Source organism: Diceros bicornis, chromosome 8 (genome assembly GCF_020826845.1).
Source record: "Diceros bicornis minor isolate mBicDic1 chromosome 8, mDicBic1.mat.cur, whole genome shotgun sequence".
In the NCBI taxonomy this organism is placed as follows: Eukaryota; Metazoa; Chordata; class Mammalia; order Perissodactyla; family Rhinocerotidae; genus Diceros; species Diceros bicornis.
Genome location: NC_080747.1, coordinates 43,884,803 through 43,905,133, shown reverse-complemented (window position 1 = coordinate 43,905,133; position 20,331 = coordinate 43,884,803). Strand labels below are relative to the sequence as shown.

Genomic DNA, 20,331 nt, shown 5'->3' with positions numbered 1-20,331 from the left:
CTCATTTCCTCTGGTGATCTTCAGTTCTGGCCTTACTGAGAGTTCGCAGAAAATCTGAAGTGAGGAAGAAGTGGTTTAAACCACTTTGCCCTAAGCAATGGCGTAAGACAGTGAGGAAGCAGAGAATAATCACCAATGACAAAAAGACAACAGTCTGGGATCCTTAGTATAGGTGCAAACAGACCTTCAAACTTCAGCGGTCCCTGAAACAATGCTGTCTTATATCACATTTAAAAGGACAGGAGATGTATAACATATCAGACGCCTCCCATACATAAGGCATTGTGCTAGGCAGGCAGTCCTCAAAAAAGAGTTAAATTATTTTCAGTGTATTATTTAAAAGACAAAAAAGTGTGCAATACCATTGAGATCATATCATTTAAAAATGGTAAAAACAAAAAAAGATTGGAGGTTTGATTTCAGAACGTCTGTATGTTTTCAGTGGTTATTTATTCAGGAGTATAGGCCAGAGATTTTCATGAAACCTACTTTTGGTTCCCATGAGTAAAATCTCCAACGGATAATTTAAAAAAAATTATAATGAGGACTTTCTGAAGACCATGAAAGAACATTAGGCAAATGTTAAAAAAACTGACCTTATATAAAATGAGTCCATTAAAAAATTTAAATTAGAAAAAATTCTATAAGGGCTACAGGTATCGTTACATTATTATACAATTGGTCTTTGGCACTGACTGATGAAATAAGTGAATACTCTCTCTGCAACTGTCCAAGGCTCAAAATATCTAAATGACACATGATTTCTAGGTTTGGCAGCATCATTGAAAACGGTCAAATAGTAATTTTATGCTACATTTCATTTATTTCTGAGGTAAAATTCTTCCTTTTCCCTTTTATATCAATTGCCTTTTTCCCACTGCAGAAATATCTAACCCCAAATTCTTCAATCAGAAATATTTTAAAAGACTGTAGCAAAATTCTAAAAATATCAGTTATGACATCATTACCTCCAGCCTGGGCCCATAAATCTAGCTTTTAAGCTAAGTTGAGAATTTTAGATTATGTCAGAATTTATTGATAGGAAAAAAAAAATCATCACTTGCTCTAAAGTCAAGGTGGATGTGGTGGTGTTCAGTTGAGCTGGAACCGAGGGAGTTAACTATAATTAAAGACAAATTCAATTACAGTTTCTCTAACAGGTTCCTTGTGTATTTAACTAATGATCGACTTGGTCTACATGGTCAGTCAAGAAGGCTGATGAGGTCCTTTGTATCACCTCAGGGTCCAAAATGGTGGCAGCCACTATATAAAATATTTGCTGCATTGGTCATATCGTTGGGGGAGACAGAAAGTGAACAGAACTTGGAAGGAGCTGAATACAAACACAAGGATGAGATAAAGACAGCCTTGGAGAGGACGCCAGGATATGGAAGCCTTAGTTCGGAAAACTTGGTGGGCTTCATGCAAGCACAGAATGGCCTCCTTCAGGTGATACATCTCTAGAGCTGGTCTGTTTGAAAATTGCCTGTGAACCGGGCATTCTAGCACTCTGTGTTCATGTTATATGGGCAATCACACAGCGTGAGTACACATATTATCCTGCAAGACGTGTCAAAGTCCAAATTTACGTCTCAAGAATTACTCAGGAAGGGCTGTTTCAGCAATGCCTTAGTTATTATTAGACAGGTAAAAGAACATTAAACCTACCTGAACTCTCCATCCAACAACCCACCCTTCTTACCATGAGAGAGAGAGATTCTAAGTCCTAAGAACACCAATCTCTCTTCGGAGGAGGAGTCAGAATACAGAAGCTTAGTGTTTGGTCATATCTCAGTTATAAGAAATAATTTCCCCTTTCCCATTTCCAAAATTAATAATACATTTCCTGTCAGATATAGCTTTAAATTTTAAGTAAAATTTAAAAGTCTACTTTTATGATTATCTTATTATTGACTGTGGCAATTAATTAATTTTTCAGGATTAACTTTATGACAAGACTCGGTAATTACATTTAGGCCCACCCTACATTCAGACAGCAAACCATGACTAAGCAACGTTAATAGGGAATGAAATTTTATAAATCAGCAGAGGAGTTATACTCTTCTTTACTTGATCCCCCAATTTTATTCTCAAAGTTTGGGGTAAGATCTCTTACATCAAAAGAGCAAGTACCTAAATTTTATGAAACATTTGCAATTCTATGCCACAACAACCATTATGAAAACCCGAGCACGTGTCTATAAATACCCATTAAATAAACTATTTTATGATCAACTTATGATTTGGGGGCTATGTTAACAGTCTGTCTCCACAGAACCAACTGGATTAAATGCATGATCAGTCATCACTAGCAGCTACTTTCTTGACAAATAACACCAACTGTTATAGTGAATATTTTTGTACAGATGGGGCCTAAGAGATCAAAGCAATTTTAACAATGTAGTAAAAGAGAGCACTTCTCCAGTGCTAACATGAAATATTCTAAAATACAACTGTCATATAGAAAGAGTATAGTTTAGTAAAGTATTCTCCACCATTAGAGTATTTAAGATGGCATTTCAGAATTTTACAACATAAATTTACTTTTGTTGGGTGGTTGGGGCAGTGGGGAGAAGGGGGAGAGAAAATGAAGAACTGCCATTGCTACTAAATTTGTTTTCTTGCTGTTCACAGCTCTAGTTAGGGGTTAAATGTGTGGGCCCCAGAGACAAGAGTATTTGGCCCGAATCCTGATCCCATCTCTTACTGGCTATGAAACATCTGCTTACCAGCCTCTCTGGAAATTTACCATCTTAAGCTGTAAGATTGAATTTATAGGAGAAAAGGCACAGGGTGCCACATTTTCTTAATATTTTAGCATTTTTCTGCTGTAATTTTTCACATAAAAGAACCTATATATGCATATACATTGCTTCAGGGATCACAGTAATTTTCATTCTTTAAGCACTGAATTAAATTAATTTATTTTCATCATCGAATAATTGCTTTAGGGAATTTTTTTCATTTGAAAAAAGTGCTCCTTATCCATTATTTCATGGATATAATTACATACCATTTGATGGCTGCATCATCATAATTGCTAGTTTATATAGAAGATTCTAAAAATTAAAAATCACTGGGCAAGTCAAGCAAATCGGATTCATTTTCCATTTGTCATAAGGATGCAATTCTTTTTCATTTCTCAACCTAAAATAATAAAAGTATGCCATTTCTCTGCATTGGATTTATATGGTATGCTTCCAAATGAGAAACAGAATTTCCTATCATAGTTCATTTTAAGCATCATAAATCTCTTAGTCTGGGGGTTGCTCAGAATGTGCTCTATGGGTTGGTACCAGGTTCTTATTCAAAGACCAGCACATTTGAAAATCCAGGTAAAATAAAGTTAATATGCTTCTCTACTATGAGACCTTTCAGAGTCTTTAATATGGTGATATTATTATTGTTCTCCAAAGGGGCAGAGAATACACAGTGCTTCCCAAACTTGTTTGGCCATGGAAACTTGACTTTCTGGACATCTGTCATGTCCAGTGTTCCTCTGAACATACTTTGGGAAACACTGTCTTCATTATTTCTTTCAAACATTTTTTAGTTTCTTTAGGCACCAAATATTTCACACACACCTCCTCTAAACTCCAGAGTACATCGCCCAGTAAACCTGAGCGAACTGACTGAAACATTCTGGTTAAATAAACCTCATGTTTTAGGTCAAGTTCTGATTTCAAACATGCATACAAATAGCATATATTAGGACACAGTACATAGCACTTGTCTGAATCCTATAATTTTACTACTTAAGGGAATTTTGCAATGCTTTTCTTAGCTCTGGAACATGGGAATACATTTCAGAAGAAAGTGTTCAGTTAAAAAAAGATTACTAGAAGTCCAGTGTGATGCACAAGTACTTGGTGGCCATCCCATTTTTACTGGGCCCCAGTATTTCAATGAAGACTAAGGAGTTGGCAACACATCAGATGGGCTGTGCTCTCCAGTGCCATGCCATGACATGACTGAGGACTGAGAGTCTACTTTCAAAGGGGAGGGCAGGGGTATCATAGCAGCCTGCCAAGTTACATGGGGGAGAAAGGAACAATTTTCTCCTCTTCTGAGGAAGCATGGAGGGAGGAAGATATTTGCTGCTGTGCTGATTCAGAAAAGGAAGAGCTAGGATCAATAATACTCTTTTAGAAGAGGATGGGGGTTCCTAGAACAAATGGTGGGAGGTTCAGGGGTAGTAGAGACTATGGCTTTCACAAGTCAGGGGTCACAGGCAGAGAACGTGGTGGCCAGACCATGTCAGGGAATACCAGGTCCTGGACACTTGGGTGGACGGGCTATGACATGTGTTGTAGACATCTAAGGCAGGCCTAAAGCTCAGATTTACTTTGTTTCCTTAGCCAGAAATGCCACTTTCTTCCTTTTCAATGTGATGAAATTCTATTCCTTCTTCAAGACCTATGTCCTTGAAGCTTTTCCCAAATCCCCAAGCCCAGGGATAATTAATCACACCTTCTTCTGGCTTCTGTGTGCTTTGCTCGTACTTCTGTTGTGCCACACCACGTGTTATGGGCTGACTTGTGGCCCCCTCCAAATTCACATGTTAAAAGTCCTAACCCCCAAGTACCTCAGAATGTGACTGTCTTTGGAGATAGCGTCTTTAAAGAAGTAATTAAGGTAAAATGAGGTCATTAAGGTGGGCCTTAATCCAATATGATTGGTGTCCTTATAAGAAGTGATTAGGACACACACACACAGAGGAAGAACCATGTGGAGACACAGGGAGAAGATGGCCATCTACAAGCCAAGGAAAGAGGGCTCAGAAGAAACCAACACCGATGACACCTTGATCTTGGACTTCTAGCCTCCAGAATCATGAGAAAATAAATTGCGATGTTTAAGCCCGCCAGTCTGTACTTTGTTACACAGCCCTAGCGAACGAATACACCACATTATAGTTGTGTGATATTAAAGAGATTACTTTGGATCTGCTGTTTTGTGATTCTGTGCCTTCACACCTTTACACATGTTCTTCTACCTGGAATGCCTTTATCCCTTTGCCTAGAGAACTCCTAACTATCCCCTCAAACACACTCCAGGTGTCACGTTCCCTGGAAAGCCGTCCTTGAACACTCTGGCCAGAAAGAATGACTCCCTTCTCTGTTCTCTGTGCATGCACAGACATCTGTTACAATACTGCATAGTGTGCCATTGCTCCTGGACTGCAAGTTCCCTGGGTGCAGGGACTGTGCCTTGATAATTCTGCATCTACAGCACCAAGGCAAACACACAATAATACTACTGTACCTTATCATATCCCCTTAGGGCCAGATGTGTTTAGAAATCAGAATTTTTCAGATTGCATAAAGCCATATTTAGACCCCAGTGGGGGCTGTGACAGCATTTTATAATCAAATGCAGTATTTCTGGAAAACATCTATGTTCACCTTAAGCTTTGCTAACAAATGAATTTGTGCCCAACTTACAAAGAACTTTTGAGATTTTCCAAGTCCAGATAAAGGATGGTGATCTCTTCATGCAGTACAGTCAGTCCTGCAATCACACTTGTTTTGCAAATGCATATTTGTTCCAATGTGATTGATCTATGCTGTCTCATCCACGAGAAACACTAGGTGAATGCAGAACATGGCACGCAGCTGAACTGGTGTGCAGGAATACACAAAACACACACACACGCACACCTCAAATATCTACCAGTTACCTGAGACTGCCACCTGTGTGATGAGATACACCCACACACGTGATGTTACAGCTCTCTGTCCAATTCCAGATAACCTCCCTTCCACTACCTCACAATGACTCACAAGATGCAGCCCTTCCGACGCTCCAGTCCATAAGCAAACGTCAGGTCTTTTTCAACGTAAAGTGCCATATTAATTGTAACATTTGCATATTTATGTATTTCATTACCATTTAACACGTGAAAAACTGCTACACTTTTTAATTAGGTTCCTATGCTTTAAAAATATGTCACTGATGAATGATGATGTTAGTGACGTCTGTGTGAAATATCATTAGAGTGGATAAGGTATTCCATAAGTCCACAGATGATAGTCTTGGCAGAAGAACTGCGTGCACAAAAGGCAAATCCGTATCCAGAGTAAGTGCCTGTTCCAGTAAGAACAAAGCACTGCTCCTTTCATGATGGAAGTGATCCAATGTGATGAATCTACACCAGGTAGGTAGCTGATCACCTCTGGAAATGGTGCCATATTGGGAACTCTGTGTTGGTCTGGGTGAGGGGAAGTCAGTGTTGCTGAGCTCATGCATAACTTCCATCCCTGCCACTGAACCAATGGGCCATTTTGTTCATAGGCCTATTGACAAATGGCTGGGGAAGGAGGCTGACAGGTACCCACAGAATGGGTCACCCTATGCACTTGATTATTAAAATCCTCCTGAGGTCATCCTTTGGTGAGCATTCACGTAGGACACAAATATCTTGAAATCCTTTGCGTACTCATCCCCAGACCAATCTGTCACCAATTTTCCAATCACATTCCTTCCAAGTCCCTGACCATCCAGACAACCATTAGCCACTACCTATGAACAGTTATAGGCTTGTACCTCTAACCATTTCTCCTTATAAGCAAAATGAACAATCAGATATATAGACTGAAGTTCTGCCCACTGGGAGGATTTCCCTTCACCATTGACCTTCAGGCCTGTCCCAGAATGGGCCTAAAGCATTACAACCTTCGAGTGGTGCCTGGATATCATCAAAACCATCCATAAACCAGGCCTGAGTTTTCTCTTCCTCAGTAAACTAGTCATAAAGAACTCCCCGTGAAGTTATAGGTACAGGCTGGGAGAGAGGAGACAGTGTAGCAGGTGTGAGGAATGTAGATATTTGGGCTACTTCTTCATGTAACTTACTTGAGCCTTCAGAGCCTGCTCAAGATCTCATGTGTGCCACTTCCCTTTGATAATAGAGTACTGCTGTGCACGCCTAGCTTTATGGCTTGGTGGGTCAGACACCTCCTAGTTTATGAGGGGCAGCTCAGGTCACATGGTAACTTGGTGGCCCATAGTTAACACCCATTAGTGAGCCAAAAGCTGTTTCTCAAAAGGTGAGCAGTTATCTGCAGAGGATGGCAGGGTTTTGCTCCCAAATCCTAAGGGTGTGTGCTATGATTCATCGATAGGGGCCTGCCAAAGGCTCCAAACAGTATCCCTCTCTGTCAGTGACACTTCAAGCACCATCGGATCTGCTAGATCATATGGCCCAAATGGCACGGCAGTTGGCACAGCAGCCTGGACCTGTTGCAGAACCTTCTCTTGTTCTGGGCGCTACTCAAAATGAGCAGCCTTTCAGGTCACTCGGTAAATGAGCCCAAGTAGCACACCCAAATGAAGAATATGCTGCCTCCAAAATCCAAAAAGGCCCACAAGGCTTTGTGCCTCTTTTTGGTGGTAGGAGGGGCCAGATGCAACAATTTATTCTTCACCTGAGAAGGGATATCATGACATGCCCCAGACCACTAGACCCCTAGAAATTTCACTAATGTGAAAGGCCCCTGAATTTCAGTGGGATTTATTTCCCATCCTCTGGCATGAAAATGTCTTACCAACATGTCTAGAGTAATTGCTACCTCCTGCTCACCAGGTCCAATCGTCATGCTTGCAAGTTTGTAGCCTCTGTGATATTATTATGTGTCACTGATTTCTTTTAAAAATCAGCTTATGAGGCCAGCCCGGTGGCACAAGCGGTTAAGTGTGCGCACTCCGCTGTGGCGGCCCGGGGTTCGCCGGTTCGGATCCCGGGCGTGCACCGACACACTGCTTGTTAAACCATGCTGTGGCGGCATCCCATATAAAGTAGAGGAAGATGCGCACGGATGTTAGCCCAGGGCCAGTCTTCCTCAGCAAAAAAGAGGAAGATTGGCATTGGATGTTAACTCAGGGCTGGTCCTCCTCACAAAAAAAAAAAAAAAAAATCAGCTTATTTTTAAAAGATTCAGTGTCTCAGTCTGGTACTCTTTCAGTCTTGAGAACTGTTAGTTTCAAAGTCTGTGTGTCTATACATTGGTACCTTCATTAAACTGAGAGCTGGATGGTACTGATATACCAGAAATGAGACCTGAAGAATGTACTGTTTATTAAGGATTGTTGAGTAGGGGACATTTGGCAACTTGTGTGTCTATAACTGGTTTAACTGTAAATGAGCTAAGCAGTTAGACAGATGGAAATCGTGAGAAAAACTGTAGCAATTATTGATAATACAGAGACTCAATAAAAGTTAAATATTTAGTAACAGATTTCAGAATGACTTGATTGACTAATTTTTTTTTTAACCTAAGGGCAGGTACAATCTTAGTTTCTGCTGGATAAAAGACGAGATTAGGGTCAAATTCTCGAACCATGCCTGAGTATGTAAAAGTTCTCAGAGATGAAGGACAGAAGTCTCTAGTTCTACTATGTGAGCAACAGTTCTTGACAAATTTAACAGGAATTCTCGATGGTACCAGTAGGAAGTGGACCAAAATCAAAGTGACACTAATGTGTCTTAGACCCATCAGGCAAAGTGCTTGTTGCTTACTGAGTAGCTGACCTATGAAATACAGACCCAAGTAGCAGAATGAAACCGTTAGTGTTCAGATGTTCTAGGAAACAAATAAGAACTCACTTGGTCCTCTGTGCCTACCTATGAGTAGAGCTACACTGATATTATCTCTGAGAACTGGAAAAAATATTGTTTAAAAAATTTTTCAAATGAAATTCTATAGTCTGTCTCAGTCTTCCAGATTGTGTCAGACAGTCTTGTCAGGCTAATCTTCCTTGATCTGAACCCCATTCTCTTGGACTGATACTAAGTTTCTTTCTTTTTTTTTTGCTGAGGAAGATTCACCCTGAGCTAACATCTGTTGCTAACCTTCCTCTATTTTATATGTGGGTCACTGCCACAGCATGGCTGATGAGTCGTGTAGGTCTGTGCCTGGGATCTGAACTCATAAACCTGGGCCACTGAAGCAGAGCGTGCTGAACTTAACCACTAGGCCATGGGGCCATCCTCTTAAGTTTATTTCTTTTGGCTCCTTATTCTGTTCTCGTTGGAAAATACTATGCAGGGATGAAGCAGTCCTTTGAGAATCACGGTCCTCTCACCAGACTTCTCATTCCCAGACTAAATCGTGGACAACAGCTCAAGACAGGTAATAGATTCACTCTGGCACCATCCTACTCTGGGGAAACAAAAAAGACACAACTGCTACCTTTTTGTAGAACCTTTCCATTAATCCACGCACCAGATATTGGTGGAATAAATTACAGTCCAATTCTGAGATAATAAGGGTCAATGATTTAAATTTCCACCTCTATCTTGGAGGTGTTACCTCTTTGACTAGTAACCACTGGGTTTGTGTGATGTGGGAAAGGAGGAAAAAAACAAAGCTGTCCTTTGTCCTTTTATGGTTGGGAATCATTTTTGTGAGGTAATCTAGGTTCTGTGGTGACAGGTGTCTTAGAAATACAAATGTTTGCCACACAACTCACCGTCCAAAGCCCTCCAGGAGAGTCACAGGAGCTCCACAACTAACACCAGGAAACCTCCCAAAGGTCGCTCCTGAACCACAAACATGATGGCTTGAATTTTGTTACCTAAGTACAGCCCCTCTGGGCAAATACTGCCGCTTTTTTGTTTTAAGATCACCAAGTCCACTGGTGGTTAAAACTATGACGTTTTTGTTTACTATTTCTTAACAACGAGGAGAAACGCTCTTCATTTCAAGAGGTCGTGTGAATGTGGGGAAACAAGCCCCAGAGTCTTGAGATCTGGGTTTATTTAGTCACCTCTGCCATTTTCTAGCTTCTTGGGACCTCAGTTTCCACATCTGTAAAATGTGGAATCTATATACTATCTAAGATCCTTTCTCGTTCTAAAATTCTATGAACTGGTTTTTTAAAAAGCTAGGCAAGGAGCCGGCCCAGTGGCGGCATAGTGGTTAAATTTGTGCGCTCTGCTTCAGCAGCCAGGGGTTCGCAGGTTCGGATCCCAAGCATGGACCTACACACCGCTTATCAAGCCATGCTGTGGCAGCATCCCACACACAAAATAGAGGAAGACTGGCACAGATGTTAGCTCAGGGCCAATCTTCCTTACCAAAAAAATAAAATAAAAAATTTTTAAAAATTTAAAATAAAAAGCTAGGCAAGTTTAGAATATATCCTGGCTCATAAAACTTATAACTCTTTCCATAAATTATCTATTAATTATATTCATTATGTTTTCTCCACTCCTGGTTTGTCTCCAAATTATACTGGTTTTGTTACCATTGTGCTTATTTAGCAAAATTAAGGACCTTCAGGGCTGGAGAGAGGCAATAACATAGTCTGGAAGTTGGTAAAAGACAGCCAAGTCATTCCATCTCTTTGTGTCAGAATCCAGCTCCCTTTCCTAGGGATGACAATGCTGATGGAGAAGGAACAGTGTCACAGTCCTAGAATCTGAATCCCCAACCCCCCATCACCCCACTGCCATCCTGGGGTCTACTTAGCAAGGTTTTCTGAGAGAAGTCACTAGTGTGTGAACCCCAAATCTGGGCAAAACATGCGAATCCTTGCTTTCAGACACACTTCTAAGATAACAGGGATTACATCAGCCACTCAGGGTTCTTTTTAAGCCTGAGGAGCAAAGTCAGATGGGCTCCAGACAACTTCAGACTTATGGGCCAATGATACCAATGGGGATAGCTTTAGTGGCTGACCAATTCTGCCCCAGTATATTCAGATTTTGCGAGCCCCGCCTTTGCCTGTCTGCTTTTCTTGGTGTCTTGTATATTCAGGGATGTATGCCCTACCTGGACTCTTACTCCACCTAACAACCCTACAACTTTATATCCTGTCCACTAAACTCAGCCCGTCTATGGAGAAGCAGTGTCATTCTGTCTAGCACGGATCAGCACTACCTCTGCAAGAGCCCTCTTTCCATCGTGTTAGGTACAAACCTGGGACTATGACTGATCAACAAATATTTACTGCAGTCCTACTGTGTACAGAGTACTAAGCTAGCACTGGCATATCACAGGAGTTCTTGAGTTCCTGACGCCAGCTAATGTTCAAAATTTAGGAGGAGAGTAAGTTGTTTTTCTTCAAAATTCACAAAGTTTTCAAGATTCTGGCCTCCTGTGAGAAAAAGTTTGGGTCTTCTTAGGGGAAAAAAGCCCTTGGTAGCAGCTGATGGGGCTCTCTCTACCTGAAGGTCCAAAGGGTTTAGTGGTAGTGGTGATGGTTGTGATGGTGGTATGTGTGTCTATTAGGATTAGAGGCGAGCTGGAAAGAGGATGTAAAGTCTTTCCTTCACCTGAGGGCAGGTGAAGCCCAGGGAAGTTTGGACTAAGAGGACTCCGAAGGCCACTGTCCTTCAAATAGTGGGTGATAGCCCATTTAGCGGACCCTGCAATCAATTTAGTGGTTCATGATCAAGAGTCTTTTAAAACTAAGCAGAAAAGAAAAGAAGAGAGTAGAGTAGAATACAAAATAGGGTGAGTACTATTTCATGAAAGCTTTGTTTCTACGTGTGTTTATGTGTGTGTGTATACACAACTTTATACACACGTATTCTGATATAAAACATATTTCTTGCTCTAGATCAAGTAAAAATATCTGAGAAATGCTAATCAAGAAAAATTATCGCACTTCCCAGTAAGTTAGGCATTTCAATTTGAGAGTCAACAACTATGCATGGACACAAGCCTCTGCATATGTGGCAGTCACTTTGGCTAAATGAAGATGAGAAAGCAACGCATGCAACAACAAGCTGAGAGCTGCCAAAGCGATTAAATAAGCTCCCTGACGCTGCCAAAGCCAGAGCGGATGTTCATCTGCTGACATCTCTACTTCGGCTTTGATCATTTTGCTTCTCAAGTACCGAAACTCTATCTCAGAGTTGAACAAAATCTTCCCCATCTTAATTAAAGAAGGAAGAAAGCTTTATTAAACTTGAGATTTTGTGGCTACTGAGCTTGGTTTTGGAGCACAACCTAAAAACTCAGAATTTGGGGCACCACTTTAAAAAAGTATTAGGCTTTACCTTTTGTCAATGCTTTACCTTCAATATCAAATTCCTTCAATATAAAATTTCATGCAGGAAATAAATCTGCACACATCAGGGCCCGCCCCGTGGCTTAGCGGTTAAGTGCGCGGGCTCCGCTACTGGCGGCCCAGGGTCAGATCCCGGGCGCGCACCGACGCACCGCTTCTCCGGCCATGCTGAGGCCACGTCCCACATACAGCAACTAGAAGGATGTGCAGCTATGACATACAACTATCTACTGGGGCTTTGGGGGGAAAAAAAAAAGGAGGAGGATTGGCAATAGATGTTAGCTCAGAGCCGGTCTTCCTCAGCAAAAAGAGGAGGATTAGCACGGATGTTAGCTCAGGGCTGATCTCCCTCACACACACACAAAAAAAGTCTGCACACATCAGATTCATTTCTGTTGAATCGTATCACTTGATATTTTTCAAGTGCCTTTCACATAACAAGTTCAAGGAGTTGAGAGTGATAGTTAAGTCACTACTGGCTTTGTGCATCAGGCTAGAGAAGCTAAGTTAGCTGAACAAGGTCAGAGCCCAGGTGAGTAAAGAAACCAGGTCTCTGAACTCTGAGCCTGATCTCCAGCTATCTAGCCAGGCAGGAGCTCAGATCACAAGACAGACTGTTGAGGAATTCCTCTCCACCAGTTTTTCAGGGATTCTTTTCCTAGACCAACATCCAAAGTATTGATGAAGCACCAGGGTATCAAGCAGAAGACTGAGAGATGATTCTGGAACTGTTAAATGGAAGTATAATGGTCCTTCACAAATCATGTGGGAAATTTTAGAACTTGTTGCTAACCCCTAGAACTGCACAGGATGAAGACATGAACACATTCAAGGAATCTTTAGACACGTGCATTAACAATGAATTCCCAATGTTATGGAGGACACTTAAAAATATTTCAAAACATGTTTGTAATTAAATGAAGTTGACAGCAAAGGGGGCAAATGCTATTTTTTACCATAAATAATAATACTAGTAAACTTTACTAAACTTTGGCAATGTGCCAGGCTTAAAGTTTTACATATAATATTTCACAACCACTCTGTAAGTCATTACTTTCCAAATTTTATAGATGAGGAAACTGAGGCTCAGAGAGGTGAAATGATTTGCCCAGTGTTACATAGCTAATAAGTGGCAATGCTGAGATTCAAACCAAGTCTGTCTAATTCCAAATACCATGCTCTTAACCATTTTGCTGCATTCGGAAAGTCTGCCTTGGTGACACTATTCGACTGAGACTTCACTCTATGCGAGATATGTGAGCTCTGGAGAGACACTGGGTTTGAATCTCAATTCACTTACTAGCTATGAGATTTTGGGCAAGTTCCATAATCTCTTAAGTTTCTGTTCTCTTGTCTGTAAAAGAGGGATAATAATAATACACAACTCATTGATTTGTAAAGGTTAAGTCAAGTACCGCATATAAGCCATTTAGCACAAAGTCCAGGATATAGTAAGTATGCAAAAAAAAAAAAACAGCTATTATAGTGCTAGCTAGTATTAAGAAATTCATTGAATTAATGAATGAGTATGTCTTGACCATTATGTGGCATTTCTTAGTTATTATGAAAAAGAGAAACAAGATGAGGAAGAGAAGAGTGGGAAGTATGGAAGCAAAATGGGAGAAAGGAGAGAATGAAGAGGAAAAAAGAATGTTGTGAAGTACATAATGAGAAAGAAAGTTAAAGAGCTTTAGATATTGTTCAGAGTAATTCAGATTTACTCAGAAGATGTGTATAAGGTTTCTTTGTGCTTTTTCACCCCAATCTCAGAACATATTAAATCTAACCAGCATGTGGTAGTATTCTGGATAGCGAGAAAATAATGTTAACCCTCTTTCAAGCTGCCTGCGATTCTAGACAAATACAGAAACAAGTAGTATTTGTAATACGTCAGATACACAGGCAATAATAGACACATATACACTTTAACATGAGAGTTCAAAGAACCATGAGATGAGGCATTCTCCTCTTTTCTAGGAGGGCTAGAAACCAACCTATATCCTAATAATGGCACTGAACTCTGCAGGTATGTTGCAAGGTTCTTGGTAAAGGGCAAAAAGACACGTTCCAAGAGGAATCCTCCTTCTTCCAGCATGACCCAAGAGGCCTCTGTGGTGATGGGGGCTTTAGCAGACTCTGGAAGATAATTGCCAAGGTAGGTGCCTGCTATTTTAGCGACATTTAGTGCCTCTAAATAATGCAGTGAGCCTTGATTGCATCTTAATTTTTAAAAATCCATGCTTATGTCATCTGTCCAAGCAGATTGGAAGCTCCATGAGGGCAGGGTTCTGCTTTCTTGCACCCTTTATGTGACCGACCTAACTGTGACACAGCAAAGAGGAACTTAATGAAGACTTCCTGGCTAAGTTGTGAATTACCAAAAGTTTAAAACACAGAGTCTTCCATGTATGAGCAACACTAGATCCCTCAAATGTGAATTTTTCCTAGTAAGGCACCACCTCTGACTCAGGATGAGTTAATTTCAAGAAATATTTTCTAATAAATGAAGGAAGCTCTCTGAAAACAAACTGCACTGTGCTGTCCTCCGCAATGCTCCTGACTTTTCAGTGGGAAACAAATCATGCTCCTGGTCTGTCTGCAAGAAGAGCCTGTCTCAGGACGATAAGCTGAGTATTCTTCAACGGGATCCCACAGCCCTGCCACTTGAAAGATTAATCCCACATTCTGGCACTGATGTGATGTTTTATTCATTTACTTATTTATTTTGGGAGGTGTACCATTTAGAATCCTCAGCCTCACAGTATCCACTCTCCCATATTATTTATCTTGATAAAATACTGTGGATGCTGTAAGTGTAAAGCATCCCATGCAAAATCCCCTCCCGAGCTTCCCAACAGAACTCTCTAGGTGAGTTTTCCTCTCCTGGTTATTAACTGGAAGGCTTCCAACTATGGGGAGAGAGCAAAGGAGTTGAGATCCCTCATGTAACTCTGAAAGCCAAAATGGGCTTTTCTTTATATTCCTGAGTTACCATCAGCTGCCACTCAACAACTGCCAGATCTCACAGCTGGAAAAGTGGCTGATCTATTATCATCACTCACAACACGGGAAATAAAGCCAAGTAAGAGAAGGCAATCAGGAGAATAGTGCTTCATCGTGTAGGACAGATCTAGCAAGAGCGACTAAGAGCTTCAAAACACACTGACTACCTCTGGGACCCAACTCTTAGCCTATGAGGAAGAAAGAGAGCAAACAGTTTGCAAAAGGGTCTCATGCCACACTGGTTTTTAGCCTTACTTTTCCCACAACCCCCACGACAGGTGATGGTACCAGAGCACAAAGCTTGGATTATGTACAACTCCCCTGCCCTAGTAATAATACATCCCTTTCTCTCACATTCAGCAAAGTATATTAAAAGGCAGGTAAATGGGAATGACTTACAGAGGGCTAACTCTGAATACACTATAACTTTTTTGAGAACTCAGGTACTTTACTAATAATAACAGAATGCTTGCGGGTGCACCATTGTAGAAAATTGCTGCCAGAGAGGCGAGAAGCTGGAGGCCATACTCTGACATCACGAAAGTAACACTGGTTGCCTATTCCCCACCTCCACTCATTTCCCAATTTCAGAGAGCAAGCCCAGGGCCTTTTCCTCACATTACACACACTTACCTTCTGGGCTGACTGAATCCTAAGGTTTCCCAATCAAACATATGAGCCTCTTCCATCTGGTAAATTATCCCAAAGGCATTGCAATGCGGGAGGACGCATGGCCCGCCTGATGAGCTCAGGAGGGTATTTGGTATGTTATAAAAAAAAACCTCTACAGTACGGCTCCGGTTAGGTATAGGCACCGTCGGCTTGGCTTCTGACATAGTTCTACTTCCAGTGAGGAGAAAACGGTGAGTGGAGTGTTCAGCTCAGCATTCTGCCGCTGACAGTTGCTCTGAGAAACACTGCGTGAAACAGCCTAACTGCCCTCCACGCTACTCCTTCCTGACCCTGAAGTTATCTACACGTCAACTAACTTCATTTACATTCACCTCCCACACATGGCCCCAGGTGAAGACACATCATCTTTTCATTAAAAGATATCAATGAAAAAGGAAGGGAGATGAGAGGAGAGAGATTAGACACTTCAGTTCCATTCAGCATTTTCTAGTTTCAGAGGACAGGAAAATGGCATCTCACGGAAGTTTCATTTCCCCCATATCTGACAAAATAAAGATGTGCTGAGAACCGCACTGCAGACAGGAGATCTGGCTGGGTGTTCAGGCCAGCAGGTCGGGGCAGCAATCACAGCCTTCCGCACCCTGCAGGCCTTGAACAATCCTCCCGTTCACCCTCCTCTCCATTGTATCCGCCTAAGGCAAATGCCAGACACTACTTCTGGGCAAAAGAGACTGAGGCATCACATGAGGAACCTACTATAGCCTATATTTTGCCTGAATCTTATTTAAAAGAAGAGAAGCAAAAGCCATTAGATGTATGTTAGGAAAAGAAAATTTGTCTATATACCAATCACCTTAAGTGCAAATGATTTGCTACCTCAACCAAACATTGGAAGTTTGATTTTTACTTCAATTCTATGAAGGGCAACAGGGTAGTGAGTGAGAGAGATTACAGGTAGCAAGGTGCCATTCAGCATTCTGCTCTTGTATCTGACCTCAGGAAACACTTCGTCCCAGCCAAAGCAATGACTCACCCTCCGAGGCCAGTGTCACAATAGGAGCTTGATTTGCTGCAGTGGAGCAAACAGTGAAACACTCCTTAGAAGAAAAACTCTGCTCTAGCATTTCTGAAAGATTAATTAAATTAAAGTCGGTACAGAAATGGAAAATTACTATCACCATTTTACATTAAAGAGAGATGACCAAAATACAACTTGAAAGTACCACAAGCCTTAGTTCAGAAAATCAGCAAACATTTCTGCATTTGTTTGTTTTGGGTTGTTGTTTGATTTTATTTTGTGTTTTGGCATGTAAGAAAATATTACATTATAGGGATCAGACCCAGGGAGATTTGGGGGTAATCTGAGATTATTTTACATCGACATTCTAAAGAAATAATGAAACTGCTAGCAACTATATACCAATGACAATTGGTAGATTTCTTTAATTTAGAGTCCTTTCATAGTCTCATTCATTCAACAATTATTTATTGCCTATCCACTAAGAAAAAGACTTTATAGAAAGTACTAAGATACCCCTAATATAAGATAGGAAATGATAGGTGCCATGAGAAGGGGATGGTTATTTCAAGGAGGGGATTATCACTTCAAAGAGGGAATTATCATTTCTAGATGAGGAAAGTTTTCTTGTAAAAATCGAAAATGAACTGGCCTTGAAGGATGAATAAAACATAGGATTTTCAGAAATCAGAGAAGACTCTTTCTGAATAACGAGCACAAAGAAATGATAGTGAGAAAACATAGGGAGCCAGGGAGCAGTGAGTAGTTCAGACTGCTGTTAGCAGAGGGGACTCAGAGAGGAGTGGCACCAGATTTGGGGACCAGATTTGTGGAAGGTGATGACACAGACTAAGCACGTGGATATGTGAGAAATGTGTTCAGCCTTTGTGAGCTGTAAGCCAGAGTTAAATTAAAAACTTTAACAATAGGAGCAGACAGGACAGCTATGGGCTGGGACAGGGTCCTGGAGGGCCACTTCTGGGCCACATGTTAACCTGTTAGTTGCTGGACTGTGGGGTGGTGTGGGGGTCTCAAGGAAGGGTTAGGACAGCTAGGGTGTTGGGAGAAGGGAGGCATTCGGGGGTTTGGGAGAAGTGACCATTTACCAAGGAGTACAGAGTATTTCAGAATTTTAGCAATTTTATACATAGTATACTGATGTACACTAGCTGAGTTTCAGTTCTGATAAGGTAAAAAAAAAATTAAAAGCTAATAAAAACTTTTGTTTTTCAGATCTGTAGACTGGACCTGTACTTGGATGTCCCACAGACACCTCAAACTCAGCATGTCTAAAACTAAACCCATCATATTCTTTACTAAACACATAACATCTTATGATTATTTCAGGAAATGGCATCATGAGCTACTCAGGCACTCATGTCAGAAACCTGGGAATCATTAGCAGGCCTGTAACATCATTGCCAACATACGAACCCCTTCCTAGTTTTGGTGAACCATCATGGTATGAATTTTGAGGGGAGCGAGAGCTACTCTCTCTCTCACATGCTATGCTTCAGACTTCAGAAAGTTCTAAAATTTCCAGAACATATCAAATATAAAGTGGTCCAGAATCTCAGGCTTTTCCCATTTTCTCAGTAAGACTATTTTCCTGCTCTGGGCTTTTGACGTTTTTGGTAAATTTACATACATACTATTTTAGGGATTTAGCTGAAATATAGTCAAATGTGTTCTTAAAAAATTCTATTAATTTAAAATATTAATTTAATTATGCCTATATATTTAAATAATATATTAATCTGGAAATACTGTATTATTCAACTCTGACATTTTATAAATCAATAATATACAAATTGGGGCCGGCCCCATGGCATAGCAGTAAAGTGCGCGAGCTCCACTACTGGCGGCCAGGGGTTCGGGCGGATCCCCGGCACGCACTGACGCATCGCTTCTCCGGCCATGCTGAGGCCGCGTCCCACATACAGCAACTAGAAGGATGTGCAACTATGACATACAACTATCTACTGGGGCTTTGGGGAAAAAAAAAAAGAGGAGGATTGGCACTAGATGTTAGCTCAGAGCCGGTCTTCCTCAGCAAAAAGAGGAGGATTAGCACGGATGTTAGCTCAGCGCTGATCTTCCTCACAAAAAAATAAAAATAAAAATAATATACAAATTGTTTTTGATAATTGATAATCACCCTCATTATTTTATCTTCTCACTCTTTCTGAAACTCCTATTAGTAATATGTTGGACTCAGAATATTCTCCATTTTTTCTCACTATTGCCCATCCTTTTGTTTTTTATTTTACTTTCTGGGAAACTTCTGCAACTTCATCTTCCAACCCTTTCATTGAACTATCTGCTTCTTAAATGATTAATTTCCAAGAGTTCTTTTTTATTCTCTGAATGGATAGCATCCTACACTTTTTTCATGTATGCAGTATCTTTCTCTTATCTCTCTGAGAACTTAACTACATTTTCTTTGAAGTTTTCTTCCGCTCCCTGCGTTGCTTCTGAGTCCTCTGAGTTCCCTTTTCCTGTTTCTTCACTCGGGTTGCTGCCTTTCATGCTAGATGCTTTAATCAAAGGTCTAGTGATTCCTTGCTGTCCATTCATATTTAATAACGAAGCACTAAAAAGCTGTTTTGAAGCCAGCACGTGGTATGAACAGGGAGCCTCACTACAGAGTATTTGGGCAAAAAATTAGGTTGTTTTTTTTTTTAATATATACATATACATGGTTTATTAGTTAGGTTACAGGCTAAGTTGCTACAACAAAGAGGCCCCCAAATACAGTGGCTCAAACAAGCTGGGAGTTCATTTGTTTCTCTCTTAACATTCCATAGCTGATGGGTGGTGCTGGACAAACATGCTGCTCTTTCTGTTCTATCTGCTGCTGCACTGTCCCCCCCCCCGGGCTTGCCCTTGCCCTAGCACCACATCTACATTCTACCCTTGAAGGGAGAGAGAGCAGGAAGGACAAGCAAGTTTCTTTTAAGAGAGTGAAGTAGAAGCTGCTCACACCGCTGTAAGAATTTAGTGAGTGGTCACACCTCACTGCAGGGGAGCCTGGGAAATGTCGTCTCAGTCGAGGCAGCCATGTTCCTTCCCAAAATCTAGGGGCGTTCCATTAGCAAAAAGGGTAAGAGGAAACAGATACTGGAGGACATTAAAGTCATCTTCAAATTGTGGAATGTCAAGGGTCATCTCCAAGTTTTTCTCTGGGTTGGTTCATTTTCTCTAGAGGTGGATCCTCCAGCCTCCTGTCTGGCATATCCAGGCTGCTGGTATTACTGTCAAGTGTGCACACTAGGGCCCCTCACTCCTACCTCCCCTGTGCCCAGTATCTCAGAGTCTGGAGGTCCGCTGGTTTCCTTCCTCCAGAGGATGAACTTCTGATTTTATGCGGAGGTGGAGGAGGTCTGGTTACCTGTCTGTGTGAAATGGGGTGTAACTGCTCCTTAGACAGCCTTTCTCCTAAAATCCCTATTCTCAGCCTCCCACCCCACCCCTCTCTCCTGTGGTCCCCGGTGCCTTTATTTCTGAGCCTTTCAGGGGTTCTTTGGGCGCCTGTATTGCAGGAACTTAGGTTTGACCTTTTTACTCTCCTACCCTTCCTCTACCACTTTCCAGCCTTCATAAATTCTAGTTCAGGGTCACACACATCTCCTAGCGTCATCAAAGTGAAGTCTGCATTT

The 20,331-nt window shown here is 41.2% G+C and overlaps 1 protein-coding gene across 2 annotated transcripts in view; it reads right to left on the bottom strand.

Moving 5' to 3' along the window:
* Positions 1–20,331, bottom strand: part of CRACD (capping protein inhibiting regulator of actin dynamics) — a 244,827-nt gene that overhangs the window by 60,015 nt on the left and 164,481 nt on the right. Inside the window, exon 1 of one of the 2 annotated variants that reach the window (XM_058547124.1) lies at positions 15,655–15,912. The exons of the other annotated variant lie outside the window; for it this stretch is intronic. The gene's annotated coding sequence lies outside the window, so the exon portion shown is untranslated. Of the gene's footprint in view, positions 1–15,654; positions 15,913–20,331 lie in introns of those variants that run through there. 2 annotated transcript variants of the gene reach the window in all.